Source organism: Lithobates pipiens, unplaced genomic scaffold (genome assembly GCF_037356315.1).
Source record: "Lithobates pipiens isolate NorthernLeopardFrog02 unplaced genomic scaffold, aLitPip1_a1.2 Scaffold_13, whole genome shotgun sequence".
NCBI classification, from domain to species: Eukaryota; Metazoa; Chordata; class Amphibia; order Anura; family Ranidae; genus Lithobates; species Lithobates pipiens.
Window position 1 is genome coordinate 206724411 of NW_027507718.1, and position 6443 is coordinate 206730853.

The following is a 6443-nucleotide window of genomic DNA, read 5'->3' on the forward strand; positions in this document are numbered from 1 at the left end:
AACGCTTATTGCGATTTTTTTTTTAACAAAAATATGTAGAAGAATACGTATCGTCCTAAACTGAGAAAAAAAATTTTTTTATATAATTTTGGGGGATATTTATTATAGCAAAATGTAAAAAAGAATGCGTTGTTTTCAAAATTGTCGCTCTTTTTTTTTGTTTAGAGCACAAAATTAAAAACCGCAGGAGTGCTCAAATACCACCAATAGAATGTGGGAAAAAAAGGACGTCAATTTTGTTTGGGAGCCACATTGCACAACCTCAAAATTGTCAGTTAAAGCGACGCAGTGCCAAATTGCAAAAAGTGCTCTGGTCAGGAAGGGGGTAAATCCTTCCGGGGCTGAAGTGGTTAAATAGTCTGTCTGGTGCCAAGATGCACGCTCACGTTCGTGTGAGCGCAATCCCACGCGCTTGCGCACTCCAATGCACCCTTCTGAGAAGATTTGTGATTTCCCTCAGGGGACAGTGAGAAGGCTGTTGACTCCTCTTCTGACGGGTCAGATGTGGGGGGGATCAGCTTTACAATCTGAAAGATTGATGGTGCAATTCTTACTGAATTTGTCCCCTCCACATTTTTTGCTACCCTTAACTGAGTCGGTTGATATGCCCACTTTCTTGTTTGGGTTCGCTAAAGCCTCCTCAAGCTGCACATGCCTTTCCTGTCCATTCATTGCTGGAAAGGCTTACAGTATATATTCTGAGTGGGATCACCCTGATAGACATTTTCTCACTCCTATAAAGTTTTAACACTTTTTCCTATGGAGGAAAAATTCACTAAGAAGTGGGAGATACCAACAATTGTTGCTGCTGTATACTCTGTGAATGAAAGTTTGACCTGTCCAATAGACAATGCTCAAATGCTTAGGGATCCAACGGATAATACGTTGGAAATTCCTATTAAAAAAATAAATCCCTTTTTTTCTGATATCAACCTGTGCTAGCAGAAACTGGTGTATGTCAGTCCTTGAGAGACCAGTCTTAACAGGTGCTCAAGGTTATTACTGATCAGCAGGCCCAGAATTTAGCCGAGTTACCAGTGGCATTAGGTTTGGCAATAGACACCATGAGAGTTTCTATTCTTCAAGCCTCACGCCTTACGCTTGGCTGGTGCACAGGCATAGAATGTTATGGTTGAAAAATTGACCAACCAAAGCGTCATGGAAAGCTCCTGGCTAGTTTTCCCTTTCACAGTGATGGGATGATTTGGATAAATACATTCAAAAAAAATTTTTGTGGAAAAAATATCCTTTTGCTAGTTTGGAAGAGGAGTAAACATATTTGATTTAAACAAGCTCCTTCTCCAGTGCCTGGAGCATGTGCTTCCAGGCAGTCATGACGGTCTCCGCCATCAAGTTCAAGAAGGAAACTGAAGCCTCCTTATGAGGGGGCACCCACGCTCGCTCATGTAGGGGGAAGACTTCCGCAGTTCTCAAGGGTCTGGCAGGAAGAGTGTCAGAGCCTATGGCCACATTACTCTAAAAGTGTTCGATCTCGTCTAATCTCAGAGGCTAAGCAGGGTAGGGCCTGGTAAGTACCTGGATAGGAGACCGCCTAGGAATGCCAGGTGCCATAGGCTGCAGTTGGGTGACTTCCTCAATAACTCTAGGGTACAAACTTGAGTTTTCCTAAAGTCCCCGTCTCCTCGTTTTCTCAGACTCCAGAGGAAAAGAAGTCTCTTTCAAGCATTGGACCATCTTTTGTCTCAAAAGATTGATCTTAGGGGTTCCCATGCAAGAGCAGAGATTGGGGTTTTAGTTAAAACTTTTCATGGTACCAAAACCAATTGAGTAAGTCAGACCCATTCAAAGATCTAAACCGGTTTCTGAATTTTTCTTTCTGAGTTTCTGCAAGGAGTCAATCCAATCAGTGGTCTCCATCCTACAAGGTGGAGAACTTCTGGCATCAATAGACATCAGGGATGCATACCTCCATGTACCTATATTTCCCGCTCACCATAAAATCTTCTTTTTCAGTTTGTAGCTCTGCTTTTGGTCTAGCCACTGCACCTCGAGTATTTACAAAGGTCTGACCCCTCCTGTAGCCAGATTAAGGCCCCAAGGTATAACAATTATAGCTTACCTAGACGATCTGCTCTTGATAGACCAGTCCGTAGCCCGCTTAGACCAAAATATTACTTACCGTCAACTACCTAGAATTCCAAGGTTAGATTCTCAACCTAGAGAAATCCTCCTTAAAAAACTATCAAGGAGATTGGAATACTTAGGTCTGATTATTAATACAATCCAGAAAAGGGTATTCTTACCCCAGGCGAAGATCAGTTCCATAAAGGAACTGATTCAGATGGTCAAAGCAAAGAAGAATCCTTCTATTAGACTTTGCATGAGGTTGTTGGGAAAGATGGTGGCTTCATTTGAGGCCGTTCCTTATACTCAGTCTCATTTGAGGCTGCTGCAAAACAGTATTTTATCAGCTTGGAACAAGTAGGTCTAAGCTCTAGATTTCCCAATGTGTCTGGCTCCATAGTGCATCGGAGCCTCAGTTGGTGGTTGATAACCAAGAATCTGCAGAAGGGAAAATGTTTTCTACCAGCTACCTGGAAGATGGTAACAGCAGATGCCAGCCTTTTGAGTTGTGGAACTGTCCGGGAAGAAGTGACTGTCCAAAGGAAATAGTCCAAATCAAATATGACCTTGCCCATCAACATTCTAGAGATCCAGGCAGCGTGCTTGGCCCTGAGGGCCTGGATGTTCAGGTTACGGAATTGTCCTGTCAGGATCCAATGTGGCAACACCACAGCAGTGGCCTATATCAATCACCAAGGGGGCACGACAAGTCATGCAGCCTAGAGAGAGGTAAATTATATCTTATTTTGGGCAGAAAACAATGTACCTTGCCTATCGGCAGTTTTCATTATGGGAATAGAAAATTGCCAGGTGGACTACCTGAGTCGCCAGCAGTTGTTTCCAGGAGAATGTTCAGTTCACCCTGATATCTTCCTGATGATGATGAAGATGGGGGATCCCAGACGTAGATCTGTTTGCGTCCAGATTCAACAAGAAAATTGACAACTTTGTGTCAAGAACAAGGGATCCGCTAGCATGCGGAACAGATGCCTTGGTGTTCCCGTGAAATTAGGTTGCACTGATACAGCATATTCCCTTGGTCCTTTTGGCAAGGAAACTCATTTTCTGGTAGCCATATCTTCTGCAAGAAGGGTATCAGAGTTGGCTGCTCTTTCTTGTAAAGAGCCATATTTGATTATTCACAAGGATAAGGTAATATTGTGTCCTCACCCTAACTTTCTACCAAAGGTAGTGTCTAGTTTTTATCTGAACTAGGATATTGTTCTACGTTAATTTTCTCCAGAACCTGTTCTACAGAAGGAAAATTACTACATTCTCTTGATGTGGTGAGAGCACTCAAGGTCTTCTTGAAAGCGACTGCTCAGATTAAAAAAATTGATGTTTTGTTGTGTTGCCTGAAGGTCCTAGAAAAGGGACAGGCAGCATCGAAATCTACTATTTCTAAATGGATTCAGCAAGTAACTGTTCAGGCTTATGGTATAAAGAGGAGGATTCCACTCTCAAATCAAAAGCGCACTTCACTAGGACTGTTAGTGCTTTGTGCTAGTGTATCACCAAGCTTCCATGGTCTTCAGTCCATACATTTACCAGATTTTATCAAGTGAATGTAAAAAGGTATGAGGATATCGCCTTTCAGCGTAGTGTGCTGCAGGCAGCAGTATAACTCATCTAGTTTCATGTTTCCCTAATTCTGTTATGTCTCCCTCCCCTCAGTTGGCATTGCTCTGGGACATCCCACATAGTAATTACTATGGCTCTGTGTCCCGTGAGGTACAATTAAGAAAATAGGATTTTTATAACAGTTTATCTGTAAAATCCTTTTCTTTGAGGTACATCACGGGACACAGAGGTCCCTTCCCTCTTTCTGGTATACACATGTATTGCTTTGCTACAAAAACTGAGGTACTCCCAGTGGTGGGAGGGGTTATATAGGGAGTGAACTTCCTGTCTTAGGGTGTGGCAGTGTCCATCACCTGAAGGTGTCCTATAACCCACATAGTAATTACTATCGCTCTGTGTCCTATGATATACTTCAAAGAAAAGGATTTTACGGGTAAGCTGTTATAGAAATCCTAATTTTGGGTAGCTTTACTGACATGTGCAGCATATTCAGTTAGTTCTCCTAGCAGCCAGTGATGGTGACAGTGGGAGGAGCCTGATGGGTCCACTATTCCCTTGTAATTGGCAGTGGGCAGATTCCATAGCCAAAAGCAGGTTGTCTTTTGGTTATGGAATCCTCCTTTTTCCTATTGTCAATCACAAAGAGTGGACCTAATGGGGAACTAGTGTCTCTAAATTGCCATCAGGCTCCGCCTATCTAGCTATAAACCTGCTCAGGAGCTGCACCGTATTGTATGAAAGCTACAGTGGTGGGGAGGAAGCTCAACTGCATGCAGGATGGAGTGTCTGTATAGACATGCAGGCCTCAGTGTGCCTCCACACGTGATGGTTGCCATAAATTCATGGACCCCCTTATAACTTGCAACAGACATGCTGGAACTTCTAAAGAGTGTCTTAGGCACTCTTTATGAACTCCCCAGAGTATGTCTCCTCTGAAATAAAAAGCCTGCCTGGTTGTCTTTATTTAATTGTACATTTTAATTAGAGGTCGGCCGATATATCGGCCGATATTTGCCGTTTTTTAAATAATCGGTATCGGCCGATTTTGCTGATAAAAAGCCGATTTAGAACTACAGCGGGACTTTGAAATGACTTCTGTATAGAAGTCAGTGTGAGTTGTCTGAGTCTTCATAGAAACCCTTTCCTCCTCTCTGGGCAGGCTGCCAAGAAAATAACTAAATGATACAATGTTTACACTTCAATGAATGAAGTCATCTCTGTGTGTAGAAGTTCTCAGTTTAACCATTTAAAGACTAAATCTTTTCTGACACTTGTTGCTTACAAGTAAAAATCCTGTATTTTCTGCCAGAAAATCACTTAGACCCCCCAAAAATTATATATATTTTTTTAGCAGAGATCCTAGGGCAGTGATGGCGAACCTTGGCACCCCAGATGTTTTGGAACTACATTTCCCATGTTGCTCTGGCACTCTGCAGTGTAGTGGAGCATCATGGGAAATGTAGTTCCAAAACATCTGGGGTGCCGAGGTTCGCCATCACTGTCCTAGGGAATAAAATAGCGGTTGTTGCAATATTTTATGTCACACGGCATTTGCACAGAGGTCTTTCAAATGCATTTTTTTGGGAAAAAAATACACTATTTAAAAATAAAATAAAAACAGTAAAGTTAGCCCATTTTTTTTTTTTCGTCCAAAAGTTTTGACTACCTGTTTTTATTTAATACATAGGTTTTTTTTTAGTTTTTTTTTTGTTTTTTTTTAATCTAAATCATACATACAAGTAAACTGATTGAAGGTTTGTTTTGTTTGATAAATGTTTAAATGTAAGAAATTTTCTGTATCACTTATGAAGGCTGCTTTCACACTGGAGCAGGCAGGCGTTGATGGTAAAACGCAAGTTTTAGCGGCTCTTTACCATCATTTTAGTGGTGCTATTTGGCTGCTAGTGGGGCACATATAACCCAGCTAGCGGCCAAGGAAGAGGTTAAATGCGCCCATGAAGCACTGCTGCCAAATCGCATTGCATGCGCTTCGGCAGTGGTGCCCATTCATATCAATGGGCAGGAGTGGTGGAGGAGCAGTATACACCACTCCAAACGTGCTGCTTGCAGGACTTTTTTTTAAGGTCCTGCCAGCGCATCGCCTCAGTGTGAAAGCACTCTGTCTTTCACACAGACTGCAGGGGAGCCATTTTGCAGGCACTTTACAGGCGCTATTTTTAGCCCAAAAGCGCCTGAAAAACGCCCCAATGGGAAAGGTGTGTTAGATCAAGGGGGATTAAAAAAATAATAATAATAAATAAAAAAGGAAAAAAATAAATAAATAAAATAAAATCGGCCTAACATATCGGCCCAAAAAAATCGGCATCATATATCGGCTATCGGCCGCCATGATTTCTAAATATCGGCATCGGCCAGAGAAAAACCCATATCGGTCGACCTCTAATTTTAATGCCATGTACACACGATCGGACTATCTGGCGGACGACCCACCGGACTTTGGAGCTGAGGTCCGCCGAACTTTCCGAACGAGCGGAACTGCCCACACACGACCGGACTTTTCCGGCTGACTAGGCCCCCCCACCCTAAAGCACCCTGTCCCCATGTTGATGAGGACAAGGACCTCTTCCCGTCAACCCTGGCAGTTGGTTGTTGGGGTCTGCGGGAAGGGGGCTTATCCAGATACCGCCCCCCCACCCTATGTGAATGAGTATGGGGTACGATGTACCCCTACCCATTCACCTGGTGAAAATAGTGTAAATCCATACCAGGTAACAGGGCCAGCGAGGTGTCAATCTCGCAGATGGAGGCAGCGACAT

General features: G+C 43.0%; 1 pseudogene; it reads left to right on the top strand.

The window, feature by feature from the left end:
- Nucleotides 1-1458: 1458 nt before the first annotated feature.
- Nucleotides 1459-1577, top strand: LOC143979882 (5S ribosomal RNA; annotated as a pseudogene).
- The last annotated feature ends 4866 nt before the right edge of the window (nucleotides 1578-6443 follow it).